Below are 22,026 nucleotides of genomic sequence, written 5' to 3'. Positions count from 1 at the left end.
GGGCTGAAAATCCCTGCAGCCCCATAGACATCTGGGGCCTGAGCTCTGTCTTCTACCTGGGATTAACGTGGGTTACAGAGCCTGTCCTCAGGCAGCCTCCTCCTACCTTCCCGGGCCCTGAAACGGTCCTTTCCGCCCTCCCATTTTAAAGGTTGGGCCAAGGCCTGGAATGCCCAGGATGGCCACAAGGGGGCGCAGGAGCACTGACTAATCCCTTCAACCCAGCCTCCTCCCGGAACCCTCATTCCCGGATTCCCAAATATGTGATAAGCACCCACTCTCTGCCGGGTGAGAGGGCCCGGAGAGGGGAGAGGGGAGGGGAAAGGCGGTTAGGGCAAGGGAAGAGACACGTACCTATGCTTCAGTGGGACTGGAGGTTAGAGGGCAAAGATTTGGCTGGAGGGGCGGGGTCAAAGAGAACAGCGAGACTGTACTGAGCGCCAGCTGCGCTCCAAGCTCTTCCAGATTTGATATGCATTAGCTCCTCTAATCCGTAACTGCATGAACTCCGTTTTCCCATTACTCTACTTTCGTTGTGGGTATTGTGGGTGTAGTACCGCAGGCATGATAGTCACTTCATAGAGTTGCTGTAAGGATTAAACGGATCAGTATGATTATGTGCAAAGCACTTGGAACACTGCCCACTTGTTATCCCCAGTTGTGGGAACTCATCCCCATTTTACAGATGGGGAAACAAAGGCACAGTGAGCAAGGAGTGGCCTCGGGGGTGCCTGGGTAGCTCAGTCAATTAAGCGTCGACTCTTGATCTCAGCTCAGGTCTTGATCTCAGGGTTGTGAGTTCAAGTCCCTCATTGGACGTGGAGCCTACTTAATTCAAAACAAAACAAAACAAGGGATGGCCTCAGGATTCAATAATGAGCAGGCTGGTTCCAGAGTGTGGGCTTACCCACTTATTAGACCCCCTGGTAGGTCCAATCAGGGAGTTCTGGGGGCGGTGTGGAGCCACTAGAGAATTTTAGTAGGGAAGGAGTAAGACTTAGTATGCTTTTCATGTTGGCTGGGGGTGGGGGCAGGCTGGTGGCAGGGTGACACTGGTCAGGTGGAGGCTATCACCATGGTGCCAGCTGTGACTAGGATGGCAAGGGAGGGGTAGAAAGAAGACAGATAAGGCAGATTTGAGACATTAAGGAAGCAGCCCGGAGGGTCTTGGTGACCAATTTCATGTCAGAGCTGGGGGGAAAGGAGGGTGGAAAACAGTGGATGGAGAAGCAGAGTTGGGAGAGGACCATGTGGGTCATCTGAAGGGAGAAATCTGTAGGCCCCTGGCCTGCCCTCTAGTCTTGACCTGGGAGAGGGCTCCATACTCTCAGACCTGAACATAAAAAAGAGGCCACCCCCAGATTCCTCTGCCCCACCTTTCCTGGAGAGCCTGGGGATGTGTGAGGCCAGGAATCCTAAACTTTGGCTCCCTTCCGTTCAGGGTCTAGGGGGCTCTGGGCTCCACGGCGATGGCACTCTGCTGTTCTCTGCCATCCAACTTGGCACCCTGGCCCTTGCCCACCCTCTCTGGCTGCCTATTGCCCAGCATGGGACCAGATGAAAACCTCCCCTCCTCTCCCACCCACACGTTGAGGCTTCAGTCTCACAAAGCTCTGTCTTCTACAGGATCTCATTTAATCCTCACAACAACCTGGGAGTAGATCCTTACTTCCTTGGCTTCACAACTGCAGGAGCCACCTCGGAGGTAAGGGGCTCGCCCTGGGTCACATAGCTTGTGTCTGGACCAGCCCCCTGCCAGGACTTCGGCTGCAAATTTTCGGCTCCTGCCTGCCCCACTCCCAGCACCGCTGGCTCTTGGTGGCCATCTTGGGGAGATGGAGGTCCCTACACCTCGCAGCTTAGGTTTCCGTGCAGAGCCCAGAAAGGGGCTGAGAGAGGGGCATGGTTTGGAGTCACCGGAGGTCCCGGGGAAGACCAGGGTCCTGCGTCAGTCCCAGCTAGGGAAACCAGGCAAGGAGGGGAACTTGGTGGGTGGGGGAGAGCTTCCCAAAGGGTGGGGGTGGAGTGGGACGTGTGGAGGCAGGCAAGTGGGGACAAAGAGGCTGCCAGGTGTGCAGCCGGCCCCAGCCGCCAGCCTAGATTCAAAGCGGGGCTGAGGCTGTGATTGGTGGCCCGGGTTCCTCGCCCCACCCCTTCTCTCTCACCTCCCGGGCAGCTGAGAAAGAGCGATGGGGTTGAGAAGGCCGCTCATCATGTAAGTCCTTAAGCACGAAGCGTGGCCTGGCTGGCAGCGAACTCAATTAAGTACCTGTCCTACCCCAAGCCCTGCCAGGACCCCGTATGGCTTTCTGGCGCCACCGCCATCAGCCCCGGTGACTCCCCGAGCCGCTAGGTTTGGGTACCCCGGGCCTCAGGTCACCCAACCACCCCTCTTCTGGGGCGTCCTCCAGCCCGCGCCCTCCTCCACTCCTTTTACCTCTAGCCCAGTCCTCTCTGAGTGTCTCCTGTTCCCTGACCCCTCTCCCAGGGCAGCCACGAGGCCCCGGCCAGGCTCCCGCAGAGGGCGGCTTCCTGGGTCCTACCCCATTTCCACGTGGGCAACCTGGCCCTCCGTGCCCGGGAACCTTGCCCTCCGGGCCTCCCCGCGGGGCGCAGACGAGGCCCCCCTGCCCCGGCCCTCGGGAACCCGCGCGCAGCTGGGCGGGGGCGGGGCTGGGGGCACCTAGGTGCACAGGTTGTCTGGCTCCGCCGAGTGCCGGTCGAGGGGGGCTGGGCGGGAATCCGACTCCGGCCTGCGCCCCGCCCCCGGCGCAGATGGCGGGGGCGCGGGCGGGTCCCGGGCGGCCGAACGGGGCTCCGGTTTCGGCCGCGAGGGGCGGGGCGGGCGCGAGGGGCCCCGCTGAGGCCGCGGCCAATCACCGCCCAGCCGGGACTCTCCCGCGCCCCCAGCCACCAATCACGGCCCGGCCTGGCCGCCCCCGCCCCACCGCGTCCTTTGTTCCCGCTCTCCCGGGCGGCCCCCCCAGCTCCCGCGCGGCCCCCGCCGCCGGGCTCCAGGCCTCCAGCCCTGCGACTTCCGGCCCGCGCGGACCGGGCCGTGTGCAGGCGCCCGTGTACTCTGGGTGCGCGCGCGTGTGTGCAGGGCCCGCCCGCGGGACGCTCCGCGCCCCGCCGCCTCCAGGCCCAGGCCTGCGGGTGGCCTTGCACGCTCGTGTGCCCGCAGCTGCCTCAGGAGGCCTGACTAAAGCCCCAGTAAAGCTCTTTCGAGAGGCTGAGCTCTGGCCACGGGCAGGGGCTACGAGTGAGCACCGGGACCTGGCAGTGGTCCAGCTCAGGCTGCACCTTTCCTTACCGAGCCGTGGTTTTCCGCACACTCTCACGCTTCCCTGCGTGCTGCCTCACATGCATCCACCTGATGAACTCGAAGTCTCCTTTCCAGACTTATCTTGGGGGTTGCTTTCTCTTCGGCGCCCTTGGGAGTCGCAGGTGCCTCTGGTGTCCCCCACTCGCCCAGCACGTGGTCCCCTCTGGTCTGGGTTTCTGGCATGTGCAGCAGTGAGGCTCCGAGGGACTCAGACTCAGTAACCCCAACGCCTGGCAGAGCGTGACGCTCCATACATGTCCACTCGAGGGACAGCAACAGGCTGTCATCCCAAATACTTCCACAGTCACACACCACCTTCAGGCCTAATCGTGGTTCCACTTGAGCCTGAGGCTTGTCATTTCAGGCCTGTTACAAGGATTTTAAAATAGCTAAAATCTTTGAAGAACAGAGTGACTGCCTGGTAAGGAGCCGCCACACCCACTCAAGCAGCCCACAGCCCCTGCCATACCATGGACTTGCCCTCCCAGAGCCCTTGCCACTGACAAGTTCCCAAACCCAGTGGATACTTCTCCTCCACCTCCTGCCCCCCCCCCCCCCCCCCGCCACAGTGCCTTCCCTTGACCTCTGAGCCTTCTGTTCAAGACTCCATCCTCAATTCCTTTCTCCCCTTATTCCATCTTCTGTGAGCTCATCCACCCCCGCACCTCCACCTGCCCTGCTGCAGCCAGGCTCCTGGCTCCCCAGAAACCTCCACCTGGATATCCTTCAAGAATCGCAAACCCAATTTGTCTCAAACTCAAGGTCCTAATCCTGCCACACCTGCTCCTAAATCTCTATCGCCATTGCCCAGGCCGGAGACTTGGGTGTCATCCTCACCCCTCTTGCCCACCATCTACTGTGACCAAGTCTGTGCTTCCAGGTCTCACTGTCCCACTGCCCTAGGACCAGCGCCTTGGCCCACACTCTTCTACTTCTTGCCTGTTCTCCTAATCAACCTCCTTGCTCTCTGCCTCCACAGTCTACAGGGCTTGCTGCTTGCAAAGTTCCTTCTCCCATTGTCCTCAGCATCTAGTCCCAACTCCTGGTTATAACTGCAAGGGCCCTGCCATCTGGCCCTGTCTGCCTTCCCATCCCAGCCCCAGGCACATAGAATTACTTCGGTTGAAGCCCTTGACACAGGTTAGAAGGTTGGGAGTAAGTCCGCATTTCCAGGGCCCCCTAATGGAAATGGTGCCAGGCGATAGGACAATCAGAGGAATAGCTAAGGCTGGGAGGTGAACTGGCTCAGCAAACAGGCTCTGCAAACAGACTCTACAAACAGGCTCTGCAAGCAGACACACCTGGGTCTGGGTGTTGGCTCTGCACTTGCCCATTTTGTGACTTTGCTCTGTTTCTCATCCTCTCTGGCTCTCGTGTCATGTCCCATATGAGTTTACTATTGCGTCTTTGAAGGACTAGAGGGGAACTTAGGACCCAGGGCCAAGACTGGCCAGGGGCTGCCTCCCCTCTCAGGTACTCCCCAGAGCCTCAACGTCTAAATCACCTGGAAGGGAAGGCAGGGCCCAAGATGGAAAAACCATTTGGGAGGCATTGGGGAGGAGGGAAGGGGCAGGGGGGAGGGGAGGCCGACAAAAGAGACCAGCTGCTGTTTGCACACAAACCCCAAGTTGATAATGAGTGGAGGGGAGGGGGGCGGGGCGGGGAAATGTCTTGGCAGAAGCCTCTGCCAGCTGAAGAGTCTGCCCAGAATCATTGTGCCCCTCCCTCCTCCCCCCCCGCCCCCCACTCTGGGCCTTCACCACTCACACCCAGCTGTACATCTGCTCCTAGGACTTCAGCAGCGGAGGGCAGGAAGGACCCAGTCTTGGGGATCTGGCCCCTTCAGCCCAAGGCTCAAATCCTCCCCCTCCGGCCACGCATCCTGAGAGCAGCCCCAGGGAAGCCCAAAGGAAAGAGCCTAATGGAGCCCAAGGGCGTCCGAGGACTTGGAGCAGGCCCAGACTCCCAGACTCTGAGTGCCTGGTCCAAATGAAGGCCCTTGGAGAAGCTCTGAGTCCCTGGAACTCGGGAGAAGAGAGGAGGCTCCCAGGTGTGCAGCCCAGAAGAGTCGTCTACCCCTGGGGCCTACCCCATAGGGGGAGGGGTTGGGGTGGGGGGAGGCCCGGGGGCTCCCATCAGCCCCTTGGCCCCGAGAAAAGCCAGGAAGGCCCCTGGGTGGCCCATCAGACAGGATGCTGATAAACAAGGAAGACCAGCCAGGACCCTGGGTGTCAGGAGTGGGAACCCCACCACCCTTTGGTCACCCGCGCCTGGACAGTTGCAGAAGAGCTTCCTCTCCTGTGGCCCCAGGGCCCTGTTCTATCTATGCCCATCTCCCCCCCCACCCCCCTGCCCCCAGGGTGGGGCTGGCCTGTTGGCGTCTTCCCTGGGCGAAGCCGCCCACGCCCGCGGCCCACACTGGCGGCCCGTGCCCTGCCCGCGGCCACTGCTGCCATGTGGGCAGTGGGTGCAGCTGCCAGGAGGGTGCTCTGGCTGCTGCCGTGCGCCAGCCTAGCAACCGCTCCCAGGGGCAGGGAGAGGCCGCGCCAGGAGGGGAGGGCAGCTCTCGTGCCCGCCCCTCCGCCTGCTGCCGCCTCTTTTCCCTCGATGCCCCAGCTCCCTGCCAGCACCTGCTCCCGAAGAGGCTCAGCCTTCCGCCGGGCTCCAAGGACAGAGGCCGGACCGTGGCAAACCGCACACCCCGGGCCTGGGGCTTCTGCACACTGGTGCCTGGGCAGCCTGGGGCTGAGCTTCGTGGGGAGCGGCAGGGAGGAAACCTCCACCGCGTGGCCATAAGCCACCCCCCACCCCCCCGGGCCCGGAGCTTGGTGGTGGCACGGAGGACTGCCCTTCGCGTTCCCTCTCAGCAGCTGCCCTCTCCCTCTCTCAAGGCCAGAATGGGACTGGCTGCAGTGGGAGGGAAGAGGGCAGGCCAAGGAGGCAGGAGAGCTGGGCACAGACTTGGAGAAGAGGATGAGAGCGGCACGGGAGCCGAGGTTCACGATGAGGAGGAATCGTGGGGCCGGGTGACAGAGGGGCCTTGAACGCCAAGGTGACAGGAGTTTATCTGGAATCTGTCGGAGCCACAGAAGATGCTGAGCAAGGAACAAGGTGGATAGGGCAGTGGAGAGCCCGCGGCCACACACCAGGGAACGGTGGCCAGGTGTGTTTGGACGCAGGGCAGCGGGGCCCGCAGTATGGATAACGCCAGGGGGCCTGGGGTCAGACAGGTCCGGGTTCCAGTCCAAACCTGGAGCCTCTCTGGGCCTCAGCTCCCTCAGCTGTAATTTGGAGGCAACACGAGACCTCCCTGTGGGTGGGTTGGGAGGGTTGGACAATGGGATGTTTGCAGGAACTCTCCAGAAAGTGCACTGTTGTCACTAGTGGGAAAAAGAGTGATGGGAATGGGGGCTCCCTCTCCTGAGACACAGGGTGGCCTCCACGTGGTTAGAGGAACGCGCTGGTGCTCACTTCCCTTCCTGGTGCGTGTGTGGGGAGCAGCGGTGTAGATGGACTGGTGGTGGGCTCTGGAGGGGGCCCTGCACAGCAATGGCTATGTAGCCGGAGTCCAAAGGCCCCGGATGTGTCCCTGAGCCCGAGCTCAGCCTGAGCGGGCGTGTGGGTAGGCAAGAACAAGGGCTGTTGGAGCGGTGGCCTGCAGGGACACAGCACGCGGAGGGTCTCCAGGGCTCCCCTACGAGGTCTGGATACGACGGAGGAAAAGGCAGGTCGGGCCAAGAAGCCAGCACCCCACAAGGTTGTAGATGGTGAAGGGGGCTTGCCCTAAAAAGGCCACTGGAGTTCAGAAAGGGTAAAGAGGTGCCCTGGGCAGGCGTGTGTGCCCACTGCGTCGAGCCCAAAGGAGTGGGTGTTCAGGGAAATGTTCCCTCAGGTTGATTTCACCAGTAGAGGACCTTCAGCAGTACCAGGCCCTAAGGATGGAGAATGCCCACTTAAGACCCTGAGGCCAGGGCCGAGGAGGCCGGCCTGGTGCCACCCTGAGAGGGGACCAGGCTGGCCGGGGCCCAAGGCCTTACCCAGCCTGCCCTCCCGGGCCCAGGCCACAGAGGAGGCATTGATGGCAAGCGAGGCGCCCAGAGGCCACGGCAGCTGGTGCGGCGTGGGCATCGCTGGGCCTTGCCGGGGGAGTGGCGTGATCTCCGCAGCACCCAGGCCTCGAGCGGGCTCCAGGGCACAGCGTCTGAGCCGCTGCGGTCCGTGGGGGTGCCCTGCACATCCTTGCCCGGGGAAACTTCTGTGCAGCAACAGCTCTGACTCAGTGCCCGCACACCCCGAGAAGGAGAAAGCACGGCCCTTCCTTCCCAGCCTCCACCCTCCAGCCCCACGGTATCTCTGCCCCCGCCAGACTTCTTCAGTGACATCCCCCCTTCCCCGACACACGCAGCAGGCAGAATCGGGGTACCTGGTCCTGGCCCCCTCTCTGGCCCGGCTTTCTTCCCCCTGGACTCCCAGGGAAACTTTTCTCTGTCCGGTGTGCCCTCAGTTCCCCCTCTGATTCTCTGCTCTCCGTGCCCCCAAGGCCTCTGCTCCGGTTTGCCTCCTCCATGGAGCATTCTGGGATTGTTCCAGGCCGAGTTAGACCCTCACAGGCCTAAACCTCTGATGTGGTTGTCATCTTACTTATCAGGCTGGAGTACAGCTGTTCACGGGCAAAGCTCCTTAGAGATGGAACTCGGCTCAAGATCTCCCTCTCTCCTCGTAGGCACAGAATTAGCATCAGAGTGGCCAGTGGCCTGCTCTGCCGCCCCCCAGCCTCCCGCCAATGCCCACATGAGCTGTCCGCCCTGGGGACCACCTGACCGGGGTGTTTTCAGCTGAACCGATGCAGGCCCCGCAACGGCTTTGGGCCAAAGCCCAGCTGCATTCACACTCTGCACACCCGGGGCCCAGGCGGACATGCGCATTTACACACACACACACACACACACACGTGCACACTCAGGCTGACTCCGACACTCACGCACATCTGCACAAATACAAACACAGATGTGCACACGTACCAACACACATTGATCGGCGCCCACACAGACACAGAGATGCACACGCATGCATGCCACACACAGGCACCCACAGACACACTCGCCGACACTTGCACCTGCTGAGCCAGGGCCGGGGCTCAGGAGGAGGAGCTGTGGATCCCTGCGGCCGCCGCCACCTCCTTCCTTCTGGAGCCACCAGGCCAGCAGAGGGCGCCCGAGGCCCCTTCCCTCCAGGCCCAGCCGCCACCGGAGGGGGAGCATGGGGTCAGCACCCTCCCTCCCAAGCCAGGTCCCCTTTGTTCCCCAGCCCCGGAACAAATGGGAGGGAATGCCACACCTACACCACTGCGCCTGGGGACCGCTTGGCCACAGAGTCCTCGGGGCCCTGCTTGGTCTCGCTCCTCTTGGCCCTGGAGATGAGCTGGGGGGCCGTGGGGCACAGTGCGGGGATGGCAGCCACCACAAGAAAGGAGAGCTAGCCCATCATCCAGGGCCCGGCAGGCAGGACCATGCGGCCCCCTGGGGTCCTCACAGGCCTGCAGCCCTTCCCCTCTCCCCACTGTCCGTCCAAGGGTCTGTTAACATGTTATCTCCTGGGAGGGGGACCTTGACCACTGAAATGGGGGCTAGGACCCCAAAAGCAAGCCCTTCAATCCTCCCCTTTCACCAGTGCTCAGCTCTTCTGGCCCCATCAAGCACACTGGTGAGGTCTATGATTCTGTAAGGACAGAAGCCTGAGGTCTTCCCAACCCCCAACCCTGAAACCCAGAGTCCTGGAGCTGTGCAAAGCGGAGGTTACACCTGGGAGTCACTGAAGACCTGCCTCTGCTGCCCACAAGTTAAAGGCCTTGGGCCAGTGATCCATGCCTCAGTTTTCTCATCTGGAAAATGGGCATCCCTAACAGTCACTGCCTTGCAGATGTATGCAAGGACAAACAAGGTAGCACATGCAGACCCCTGGTTTGGGGCCGGGCACCCGGTGTGTGGAAGTTGGGTGTTATCCTTGTTGTGATTACTGTGTGCTGAGCCCTTTCCTGGCTGAGCCTTTGAGACAGAGAGCAGAGAGCCATGCAGTAGGTGCTCACTAAACCCTGAGGCATGAACACCATAGGGGTCAGCCTGGGAATGCCACACCTACACCATCAGCAAACAGCACGCCTCAGGGAGAGCCTGGCAAGATGCCAGGCCTTGTTTTCCAAGTGGTTTGTTTCTCCGGGACTTGAAGGTCGGTCCCTCATGGGACCGAGCTCGCAACCTGGCCTTGTGCCTTGGCTGAACAAGGTTCCTCTTCCTCTTTCTCCCAGGACAAGAGGACTAGGCTGGCCTTCCCTGTCCACTCCCTCCAAACTGATTCTTAATTGTCCCACCATAATTAGGCTCTTTGGCACTCAGAGGGGAAGTCCATGTCTCCTCTTCATCCCCCAGACTCAGGCTGGTCCACAATGAGGGTCTCCCCATTGTAGGGGTATTGCTGCCCCTCCTGGAGGCAGGTGGGGAGCCCTGGCCAAGCCTGTGCCAGGGGTGGGCCCTCCTGTCCCCTATGGCCCGGCCCCTTGCTTAGTGGTCAGCTGTGCATGGGGCTCAGCAGGGCCCAGGCAGGCTGCTCCTGTCATTAGCGGCCCAGCCTCCCTCCAAGTGAATTAGCTAGTCCTCCGGGAGTGAGTGCTGAGGGCTGCAGGCTCCTGGCACTGGCCAGTGATTCATTCACCACAGCCTCACCCCCACCAGAGGCCAGCAGTGTCCCTGCCCCCAGACCACTGGCCTGACTGGCGGCCGGGGAGCGGGAGGCTGGTGCCCAGAGCAGCCCTGGCTGCCCGTCCATCTGCCCCTATCATCCTATTAATCAGGTTGTTCCCTGCTCCCTCGGGTCACACTCGCCTCCATCCGCCCACCCCTCCCTCATGCAGGCCTGGTGGCCCTGGACCTGTGCCCAGCCCTGCTTCCGCCAACCTGGCCGCCCTGCCAGGCTCTGTCTCCCATTTCCTTCATCCCCTGGGCCCCCTGAGTGACCCAAGGGAGGCTCCCTCATCCTCCTTCCCTCTCCCTCTTTGCCTTCCTGCCCCCCTTGACTGAAGCCCTGGGATTCACATAACCAGTCTTGATGAAAAACAGAGGCTCTGCCCATGCATATGAAGTTCCCAGGAACTGCCTGGGGCTGGGCCCTGCCAGCCTCAGTCTGGGTCCTGGCTTTAACATTAACTTGGATGAGGAAGACATCACCTTGGTCTCTGCCACGAAAGCCCTGAGGAGCCCACACACCTCCCTCCGATGTCACTCCACCCCTCATTCTCATTTACTCAACAGGAGTTAGGTGTTCAGAAACAGGTATTGATGAATGAATGAATGAATGAATGAATGCTCTTCCCCACAGCAAATAGTGACTTCTCTTCATCAACTCGTGTGACTCACATCTTCTCAGATCTCTGCCTTGAAAACTGTCCTATTGCCCCTACAGGGTGGAAAGCACCCATGTTTCGTGGCCAGAAGACATGAATTCCAGAGCTGGCCTATTGTCTCTGAGTTGTGCGATGGAGTCTCTGAGCCAACAGGTCCTCATGGTCATGTTGGGCCGATCCCCCCACCCCCACCTCGCCCAGGCTGGCTTTGAGCATTAGAGGCGTTTTATCTTGTGCAAGGAAAACAGGGCATAGAGATACCACCCAAATGGCAGCCACGAGAGGACTCTGCTCAAAGTGCTCTTCCTGGGGGGCCTCCCTGGCACATATGTGTGCCATTTGCCCTGTATTGTTCTATAATCCTTGATGGTTGCTCTGTAATTGCTCTCACATGGTTTCATCATAATAAATAGCATCTGCAGAGCAGTTCACAGTTTACAAACTGGAACTTTTTCCTCATCCCCTTCCCACCTTTACAAAAAGAAACTTAGAGGCTCAGAGAAGTTAATCGATTTCTCTAAGACCACACAGGAGGGGGGGAGCAGAGCTCACCTCTCCCCAGCCTATGGAGCCTGCTGGTCCCTAGCCCACTGTGTCCCCAGTTCCAGGTAGGGGAGGGAGGCACAGGGAAGGAGCTCGGCAGGAGGCAGGGAGGTTACCTGGGGTCTGATGGCTGATGGAGGAGGTGGGTGCTTCCAAGGCAGGCTGAGTGCATGGGTGTCCGGACAGGATTGTGTGCTCATCTGTGCGTGCAGGTGTCCAGATTGAGACAAGGTGATCCCTGAAGAGGGACTTTGGAGGCATCATGTCTCCCAGGGTGGGATGTAAGACTAGGTTATTTCCATAATTGCTTTCTGTTTTTATTTTATTGATTTATTGATTTATTATTATTTATTTTTAAGTAGGCTCCATGCCCAACATGGGACTTGAACTCACAACCCCAAGATCAAGAGAGGCATGCTCTACTGAGCCAGCCTGGTGCCCCCTCCCCTTCTGTTTTTAGGCTTAGGTGACTCAGAGACTTCCAGAAAAAGACGAGTCCAAATGAAATGCCTCCATTGGAACTGAAGTTCCATTATCACCCAGATCAGCTGCATTATTAGCTATTTGTTTGATTTGCTTATTTTGTTGGTCAGAACACTGAGATATGAGGGAGGACATGGTCCTGTCCCAGAAGTGAGGTGAGGACAGGAGATGGACACAGCGCAGGAATGAGCTGCAGAGGGTCCGCTCTATGGTTCTGCTCCAGGAAAGTAGATGGGGCCCCGGGAGCCATCAGCAGAGAAGGTCTGGATCCATCTGGAGCAGGACTGCTCAACATCTTTGTCTTTTTTTTTTTTTAAGATTTTTATTTATTTATTAGAGAGAGAGAGAGGGAGAGCATGAGTGGGGGGAGGGGCAGAGGGAGAAGCAGGCTCCCCGCTGAGCAGGGATCCAAAAGTGGGGCTCCATCCCAGGACCCTGGGATCATGACCTGAGCCAAAGGCAGACGCTTAACTGACTGAGCCACCCAGGAGCCCCTGCTCATCATCTTTGAAGTCCCAGCTCAGAGGATGCTTCCTCTGGGAAGCCCTCCATACCTGCTCAGGCAGACCTCATCTGTTCTCTCCTCCCGTTCCTCCTACTCTGGCCCTTGGACCTTCCTGACTGTGCTGGCCTCCCCTACTGGGTGGTGAGCAGGGCAGGGAGCCTCTGTGTGTGTGTGGGGGGGGGTTCGTGAGTATGTATCTGCTGACATTTGGGAAGGTTAGAAAAATACAGAAAAGTACTGTATTTTTGAGATGAAGCAAACACCCATGCACCTGCAGGGACTGGCTTGGTGCCCCAGCCCCTAGATCAAGGTCAAGGAGGCTTCCATGACTGCTGCCAGGCCAGGCACACGCTCAGGTCTGCACACGCAGGAACACACATGCGTGGTCTGCCCTCGCGAGACATGTCACCCAACATGGATATGTGGGATATGTGTTCATGGTTGTACTTACAACACACTTGCACACCCATCGTCTGGAAAGTGGCCTGTTCCAGAGAGGAGCGAAGCTGGGCCAAGGCCGGGAGGCCGATGCATGCCTGCCATGTGCCCATCGGCCGGAGGTGCCCAGGCCAACTGCCGTTCCCACCGCGTGCTTCTGTCTAAATAGGCGAGGCGAGCTCCCTCATCTACCCAGAGCCCACACAGGAGCCGGCTGGGGCTCCCTGACCCTGTTTCCGGGGTTTTGCCTGCAACACTTGGCTCTTTCCCAGCCTTTCGTGCTGAGCCCTGTGCCAGACCAGTCCCCTGACCTCCAGCAGCAAGGAGGTAGCAGGCAGTCCTGTCTCCTGGATAACTTGATAACTTGCACACGGGGGTATGGCCACCGTGAGCAGATAGAGATTGAGGCTCCCCGGGAAGGGGACCAGAGGGCAGGGATCAGTGCCCTTGGGGCAGAGCTGGGTGACCTGAGAGCTGATACCACTAACCACACCGCCACAGTTTCTCGGAAGGCAACAAGCAGGAGCTTCGTACACTGAGAAGGGAAATCACCATCAAGTAATAACAATAAAAGTTATCAATATGCTCTAAGTCGTGGGTTGCTCAGTCATTGAGTTCTGAGCAAAATGATGGCTGCCCAGTGTCCTGGAAAAGCTCAAAAGCCCCCATATTCTGCAGAGTGTTTCAGCTCTCTCCACCTTGACCCCAGCTCAGCTCCCAGCCCATGTTGGCCCATCCAGAGTTTCAGGTGCTCTGCAGGACTGAGAGGTCTAAGCTTCAGAGGGCAGCTGGGGTTGAAAAGAGGGTCCTTTCTGCATTTTGCTGGGGATGTGTGAGCCCCTCGGGCTCTCGGGCCTTCCCCAGGGCAAAGGGAGTGAGGGGGCGCTGGGCTGGGCAGTCGCTCTTCCCAGCCTGCCTTTGGGTTCTCTGAGGGACCAGCCCAGGCCCAGCTGGAAGGTCCAGGTTGATGGTCCCCGGAAACGGGCAGAGAGGCTGTGTTCTGAGCTCCTGCAGATCGTTTCTGGAAGAATTTGAAGGAAGAACCTCCTTCAGGTTGAGAAGCAGAGCAACACTTGGGGGGCGTATTCCTGTCACTTGAGGGGAGAGCCAAATCCGAATTATTTGTGTAAAGGCCGCGAAGGGGGTCACGGAGAGGCTGGTTTTTCACTCATCCTTAAATAATGTGCTGAACTTCACCATCTCTTGGAAAGTCCCCCAAAAGACAAGAGTTGGTAACAGGAAACAGAAGGTGGGGTGGAAGTGAAGGGTCAGGAAGGGGCAGAATCACCAGGCCACGTTGGGGTAGGGATGCCGGAAAGGGCTGGGAAGGAGCCAGGGCAGGGGCAAAGGGAGGCCGGCGCTGGGCAGCTGGGGCAGAGCCGGACAACCCATCTCTACCCCATTAGCACCCTTTGGGGGCCTCCATTTCTTCCTCTGCAAAATGGGGCACCTCCCTGGATGGGGGCGAGGCCTACATGGCATAACCTATGAGAAAGTGTTTTAGATATAAAGGGCTCCAGATGTTTAATTAATTATCGCTTTAATTAATTTAGGCCTCAGTTCTAAAGTTCATTGAAATACTTAAAGACCAACAGAAAAAGAATCACTGAAGAAGTTAGGCTAAGGGAAAAGAGGGTAGCAAATATGAGGAAGCCAAGGGTAGGGTTATTTCCATGAGCCTCAGGGGATGTTCTGGAACTCAGAGGTGCCTTCAAGGTGGGTGCTGAGCTTCCCACAGCCCAGATAGAGAGGGAAATGTGATTCAGTACAAGACAAGGAGGGTCTATAACGACAGAATGAAACACACTATTCAAGAGAAGTCTTAGGAGGTTGTTATTGATTCCCATTTTACAGGTGAGAAAACCGAAAGTTGGGATGCCTGAGTGGCTCAGTTGGTTGAGCGTCTGCCTTCGGCTCAGGTCCTGATCCCAGAGTCCTGGGATCGAGCCCCGCATCGGGCTCCTTGCTCAGCAGGAGTCTGCTTCTCCCTCTCCCACTCTCCCTGCTTGTGTTCCCTCTCTTGCTGTGTCTCTCTGTCAAATAAACAAATAAAATCTTAAAAAAAAAAAAAAAAGGTATCATTGGAGTGCCTGGGTGGCTCAGTTGGTTAAGTGTCTGCCTTTGGCTCAGGTCATGATCCCTGGGATGGAACCCTGCATCGAGCTCCCTGCTCAGCGGGAAGTCTGCTTCTCCCTCTGCCCCTCCCCCCACTTGTGTTCTCTCTCTCTCTCAAATAAATAAATAAAATCTTCATTAAAATAAATAAAAACATAAAAGGTATCATAAACGTCATCGCCTAAATACTGAACAAATCATTCACATTATGTATTTAGGTGAAGACAATAAAGGAAATCTGAAAATAAAAAACACAGGGGATCTCAAGCTGATTCAGATTTAAGAAATAAGTAGGAAGCTATAGGAGAAAAAAATCTCTATGTACCTATTTTACTGTTTTTAGGTAAAATCCTTTTCAGGCCTTTCTCTATTTTCTGCCAACTATGTATTTCTGAACTCCATGGGCTTGCATTTCTTATATGGCTGTCTAATGAAATCCAGAAATCAGATTTGAAAATGTAAGTTTTTATAACTAACAAGGATGGGTGCCTGGGTGGCTCAGTTGGTTAAGCGTCTGCCTTCAGCTCAGGTCATGATCCCAAGGTCTTGAGATGGAGCCCCGAGTCAGGCTCCCTGCTCGGCGGGGGGTCTGCTTCTCCCTCTCCCTCTGTCTCCCAGCTCTCTCTCTCTATCTCAAATAAATTAATAAAATCTTTAAAAAAAAAAGAAAGAAAGAAAACCGAGAATTGTTGACCCACACTAAACCATAGAGGTACGTGGGGAGCCCTGATCCAATGGGCTCTTCCCCGGGGGACAGGAAGGGGACACCCGGAGTTTGCACTCCTAACCATCTGGCCACACTGTCCTACTGGTGCTGAGGCCAGAGAGAAGTTTGTCCTGTGCGTCGCTATAGAAGGAACACTGTGCAGTGTCGTACTTCCAGAGCCCAGAGTCGGGCCATGGTGAAGAGTAGCCTGGGGAAATGTTCAAGACAGATGTTACCAGTTGTCTATTGATGCCATGAAAAAACTCAATGGAACATCCTAGGAACACTTAGTTTTTAGTAGGCTGATTTTCTGGTGAGCCCTTGGTGACAAACAGTTGCAAAATTCCCTCCCCCGCAACCCGGATCTCCAGGTCACCCCGGAAAAAATCTTGCCCCACGACCAGAAATCACCCATCTGGGGAGGACTTCTCTGCAATTCCTACAACCTGAGAGGCGCCGGCTGGGGGACGAGGGCCGCAGTCGGTGAAGATAAACTCCTTACCGATCAAGAGAGGAAACCCCAAGATCCTGTCCCTGACGTTTGAGAAGGAGGGGTGGGCAGAGGCTGATGGCAGGAGGGGCGCTGGGGACCAGCTGTGGGGCTGCATCAGCCGGGCTGCCCGGTTCCAAATCCCAGCTCTGCCACTTACTCTGGGCCGCACCGGGCTGCTCCGTGCCTCAGTTTCCTCTTTCATAAGGTGGGGATAGCTGCAAGCCTCACAGGATTGAACAGGTTACTATGTCTAAAACTCGGAACAATGTCTGGCCCAGAGTTCGTTCCCTGAAGTGGGAGCCGCTGTTCTCATGTGGCCGCTCTCCTCTTGCACCTCCGATGGGCTGGGGCTGTGACTACGGCCGCTTGCTGTGCCCCCGGCGGGGCAGGGCTGTGGGGTTCCACTTGGAATGCCTCTGTTCATCTGGGGTAAGCTGGGTTTCCGAAGAGCCCCCTTCCCGGTGCCCCCCCTGCTGCACTTTCTCCTTCACCACTCGCCTGGCTGGATTCCACGCTGGAGCTGCCAAGACTCTCACTCCTGCTTGCGCCCTCACAGCTTACCCTGACTTCGGGCTCCTGCCGAGCCCTCCTTGCCTCAGGATGTACCCCCTGACCACTCTGGTCTGCCCTGGTCTCCTGAGTTTTCAGAGCCAGTGTCATTCAGTGAGAGGGAGGGTGGGTGGCATGGAGCCCTGGCAGCCAGGGCCAAGGGGCTCTATTCCTGGCCAGGGGCCACTCTGCTGGCAAATCAGCCTCCTGTTCTGGGCCCCAGTGCCTCCATCTGTAGAATGAGGCTCTTTTCCATCCCCTCCATCTGTGGGGGGGGGGGGTGCTTGCCATAACTGCTTGAAGCGTGTTCAATTTTCCTCTTCTCCTCTGGCATAGAGCTGGTGTCAGCATCCTGGGATGGGGGCTCACTGGAATGTTGGGCCCAATTCCATCGGATTCAGAGCAACTGAACGGTCATTTCTTGAGGAAGTATAGCCAGATATCCAAGGCACAGGGCCACGCTGAGCGGGGGCCCAACGAACCGCCCTGCCACCACCAGCTCACAGCTCGGGCACGGCGGTGGGCACGTATGTGACTGTCTAGGTCCAGAGGTCCCCTCTCATCTTGGCCCAGATCATGGGAACAAGGTGGGGATGATAAAAGGACTTGCTTAGAACCAGCGTCAGTTAAGCCTAGGAGGGGATCCTTGCGCGCCCACCTCGGACTGGTGGCCCCGAGAGGAAGAGGCTGGGACTGCAGAAAGCAAGCATGGAGAACCCCTCCACTGCTAGACCACAGCCCTCCATGAGGCTGAGAGCTCCGAGTAACCAGAAGCTGGGGTTCTCGGTTAAGGATGTTTCTTTTCTTTTCTTTTTTTTTAAGATTTATTTATTTATTTGAGAGAGCGAGAATGAGAGAGAGAGTGTACATGAGAGGGGGGAGGGTCAGAGGGAGAAGCAGACTCCCCGCTGAGCAAGGAGCCCGACGCGGGATTCAATCCCGGGACTCCAGGATCATGACCTGAGCCGAAGGCAGTCGCTTAACCAACTGAGCCACCCAGGCGCCCAAGGGATGTTTCTTAATGCCTGTCCCTCCCTGCTTTGAGAGCTGCTTCATTTCATGTAGGCTCACTTTTTAATATTAATCATTAATTTCTAATTTCCCTCTTATCTATTTCTACAGGTATTCAGAACACATTTTACTTTCCATCAGGAATGTCCCTGAATCCAAATTCAGCCTTTACAGCAGTGGTGACTTCTGAAGAACATTCTGGAATACCTTTTATCATCCTGAAAATCTTGATTGAGGTAGGTCTTCAATAAATCACATATAGGCCCAAGACTGATTACCACCAAGGTGGGAAATACTTTGGGGGTCTCAAAACCACATCTTGGCCAAGGACTTTGCAACACAGAGTGCTGTGGCCCTGTGAACAGCCCAGGAGTAGGGAGAGGCAGCCATGCTGTTTTCTCCCTGGGAGCTGGGCCACATTCTCCCTGTCTAGCAAGTGAGAAGATTGAGACCTTGCCAGGAGCCAAGTGGACCGGTAGGTGTCTGGCTGATGCTTTTGAGGTAACACTCTTAAAGTGCCTCAGTGGCAGGAGACGGCAGAACCTGGCAAAAGCCGCTAGGAGCCAGTGAATGGTCACAGTGCAAGGCCCAGCCCCAACACGGCAGTTGAGAACATGCTGCAGCTGGGGAAAGCTCTGGGATGGCTCTCGGTTCACGTGTGTGAACTCTTTCCCCTCAGGCTTTATTTAATTAAATCAATTAATTAATTAATTAGAGAGAGAGTGGGGGTGGGACAGAAGCAGAAGGAGAGAGAATCTTAAGCAGGCTCCATGCTCAGCGCGAAGCCAGATGCAGGGCTTGACCTCAAGACTCTGAGATCATGAACTGAGCCGAAATCAAGAGCCGGTTGTTTAACCATCTGAGCCACCCAGGCACTCCTCCTCTCAGGCTTTAAATGCGTGAGAAGCTCGCATTTGCCTGGAAAAGGGACTGCCACCTTCCCTTCTCTGGGGAGGTTTGGGTTTTGGGGTAAGGCTTCATCCTGCCTTGAGATTTTCCTACAGAATTGTCCCAGTGAGATCTTCATTTTTTTCTCCCCTGTGGGATTCGCAGAAAACCTCTTGAGGAGAGAGTATTTTCGAAAGGAGCCTAAGAAATCTCCCCCTGTTCTAGAGACAGATTCCCATGCTCATGACTGTCACTGCACATGGCAACCTTTCCTGCACGTGGCGGCTGAGAGTCCTCCTGGGAGGGTGCGGGAGGTCCTGATCCCGGCGCCGCCAGCTTCCTCTGTGATCTTCACTAAGCCCCTCAATCCTTCTGCTCTGCCATGTGCAAGCCAAATGCTCCCAGCGTCACCCTGGGTTCTCCATGGCAAAGACATGCAGAATCCAAGTGGGACGCTGTTTTTGGATCAAGGGCCACAGGACCCTTCTTGGTGGTGCTTATAGATTTCTTCAGATATGCCATTCTTACCAGCTTGTGAAGAAGGACTGAACCAGTGTGACCGATGTGTCTCAGGGTGCCTGGGGGTCTCCTGGTTGTAGCACTGACAGTTCTATGTCCTGCAGCAACCGGGACAGCTGGTCACCCTGTCTGTACTGCCCTTTGGGGTGAGAGAGGGAGTAAATTCTGGCTGGCGGTGTGTCCTCCATACCTTACACCTTCTCCCTCCAAATAGGACTGGGGGCGACTTCTCTGCCGGAGTGAAGGAAAGACCCATTTGAGATTAACAGAGAAGAGGGAAGCAGACACTTCAAGATGTCGGAGAGCCTGCCTCTCCCCAACTTCGAGCTTACCTGGCCTGGGACTTCTGGCCTTGCAGGGGGCGCACAGACCCTCTGGAGGCTCCTGTCCTGCTAGGTTCCCGTGTGCGGCCAGGTGGCAGGAAGGGACAGGTGTGGAGACGCCCAGTTCAAGGTCTCCTCATGTCACACAGAGGTGTTTAACCTTTGGCTGCTCCGCCCTTACAGGCCTTCTTGGGCAGGGCGACTGATGCGTGCCAGCGCACGTGCTCCCCCCCACCCAGCACCTTCACCTGCCAGCGGGATGCTGGGCCCACGTGCCACACACAGTAACCGGAGCTTAAGCAAAACACCCACGGAGCTCGAGCTCTGCAGATAGGCCTGCACACGCACGGATGGATGCGGGCAAGCAGAGCCGGGAAACGGCAGGGGCAGGCTGCGGGTTCCTAGAGACACCACAGGGGCACGTGCTCGGGCGGGAGGCGGCGGTGGCCAAGGACACCGCACACACGCCACCGCCAGCCTTCGTATCTGGTCTCCAACCAGAGCTCTGGTTTGGCATCAGTTTGGGGGCAGGCCCTGAATGTCAGGAGATGTCCCCCACCCTGTCCCTGCCAGGCAGGAGCCTCTTGGGGAGGCCAGACCTGTGTAGGTACCAGGGCTTCTGGCACAGCTCCCCGGGAGGACGGGCAGGCCCGGACGTGCCGCCCAAGGGAGCAGGCGTGTGGGGGGTGGTTCGTACACAGTCCCATCCGGGCTCGGCAAGGCAGGAGAGTTGAAAGGCCCCTGGTAGCTCCCCAGGCCCTTATGCCCGGGCAAGAAAACCCCAGCCTGAAACGCCTGGGTTTCTGAAGGGCGGGAAGGCGGGAGTTTTTTGAGGCCTGCTCCACTCAGGCTGTCTCCCAGACTCTGTCATTCCTCTGAGGCCAGAGGGGCTGCCAAGCATGTCGGGCACCGAATCATAGACTTCCAGAAACTCAGCTAGGCTGGTGCCCTCGTTTCCCACTGAATATGGGAAGAATTTGCTGAAGACATTGTTCCTTTGCTCAGAGACCTGCAAACACTGAAATCAACCCACTGAGGTGAGAAGAGCAGCTGGAAAATGGGGTCCCGAGAACACTGATGGTGTTCCTGGATGTGCCAGACACTGTTTCAAGCACTTTCTGAATATTAGCCAGTTCAGTTCCCACCATAACGCCGGAAGGTAGGACCTGTCATTGTGTCTCCATGCTTTAGAGGTGAGGAAGTAACTTGCCCAGGTCGACACGGCTAGTGTGTGGCATGACTGGGATATGAACCCAAGCAGCTTTACCAGCATTTAGATCCTTTTTGGTCTTTTGGGAATCGAGCAGAATTGTGAGACACCCAATTAGGAATACGTTGGAAAGGGTTGCAAACTTAAGTGCCTACAGGGCCAGGTAGGTGAAATAAACGTGTGACTCAGGCCTGGTGGGGAGAGGCCTGTGGTCCCAACTGGAGAATGTGTAGGCAACCCAGGTGTCCTTATACAAATTCCTTAAAATAAAACTTGCCTGGAGGCCATATGCCACCACAGCCCCAATCCCCCCCAAAATACCCCCCATCTTAGAGCAGCTCTAACATAAGCCTACTGCACCTCAACATGCACCAGGAAATGTGGCCTAACAGGGCATACCAGCTTGTCTTGGGGGGTTTGAAAGGACACAGAAGCAGCAAAGGACAGAGATGCATCGGTGAGTGGAAGTGACAGAGGACAGGAAGAACAGCCCATTTAGAAACAGCAAAGATGATGTGAGTTGCCTGTCCCTGGAGAGAGGAGGCTCTTGATAGCCTAAGGAACTCCACCACTTATGAACCCAAGGAGGTCCAAGGAGGCCACTTCTGCTCCAGGACTCATCTAACAAGACAGAGTCCTCCGTTTTAGGATTTTAGCCCCAGCCTGGTCACAGATTCACTTGGTTACTTCAAGTTCCTTGCTATAAGCCCTTGGTCTGCTTTTTTGACTTGTTACAAGTAAAGTGGTATCATATTAGAGGTTGAACGTACAAATTTGCTGATTTTCAATTGGTTTTGACCTACAAAAACATCAGTTTCATATGATTCAACCCTATAATTGTCCTGTCTACCTTGCAAGGTGCAGAGGATAAATGAAAATGTTTGAAGCATGAGCCAAAGATTCACTGCCACGTACACAGCAGGCACCCAGTGAATGCTTGGTGAATGTAAATACTGGTTCCAGAACCAGGTGGGCATGAGCCTTCCTTATCGCTTCTAGCAAAGCCAACTGCCTGGGGACAGGGTCAGGCAAAGCAGTTCTTTGAGGGAAATTCACATTCACCCAGCTCCTCCCGCATCTTGGCTCCAGTGAGGCCCTTCCCCCCCCCCCCCCCCCCCCGCCCCCGGCCAGAATGCAGAAGTCATGTCCAGTTTTCAGCTTGGACACAGAGACGACTGGCCAAAGCCACCATACAGGAAGGGAAGAAGCCTCAATCGCTTAGATGTGGCACAGACCAAGGTCCCGGGGCATCCGGGTTTTGTGGACTGAACAATCCCTTCTAGGGTAACCAGAGCTTAACGGATGCTCCGCAGGTAGAAGGCGCTGTCCCTCCTCATTTACCATGCCGCACTATCCCTCCACTTCTCGGAAGACTGTGGCACAAAGGAGGGGGTCACAGCGGCAGCGGCCAACGAGCCCTTTCCTCCTTTGGGGCGAAAGGCGGCCCCAGGTCTGCGCCGCAATAAAGGCAACTGGCCGGGGGAGGGAGGGGACCGAACAAAGAATTGGGACGCGTGGTCCT

This window comes from Mirounga leonina, unplaced genomic scaffold, assembly GCF_011800145.1.
Source record: "Mirounga leonina isolate KUSES-001 unplaced genomic scaffold, KU_Mleo_1.0 Mir_151, whole genome shotgun sequence".
Lineage (NCBI taxonomy): Eukaryota > Metazoa > Chordata > Mammalia > Carnivora > Phocidae > Mirounga > Mirounga leonina.
This window is presented reverse-complemented; position numbering follows the sequence as displayed.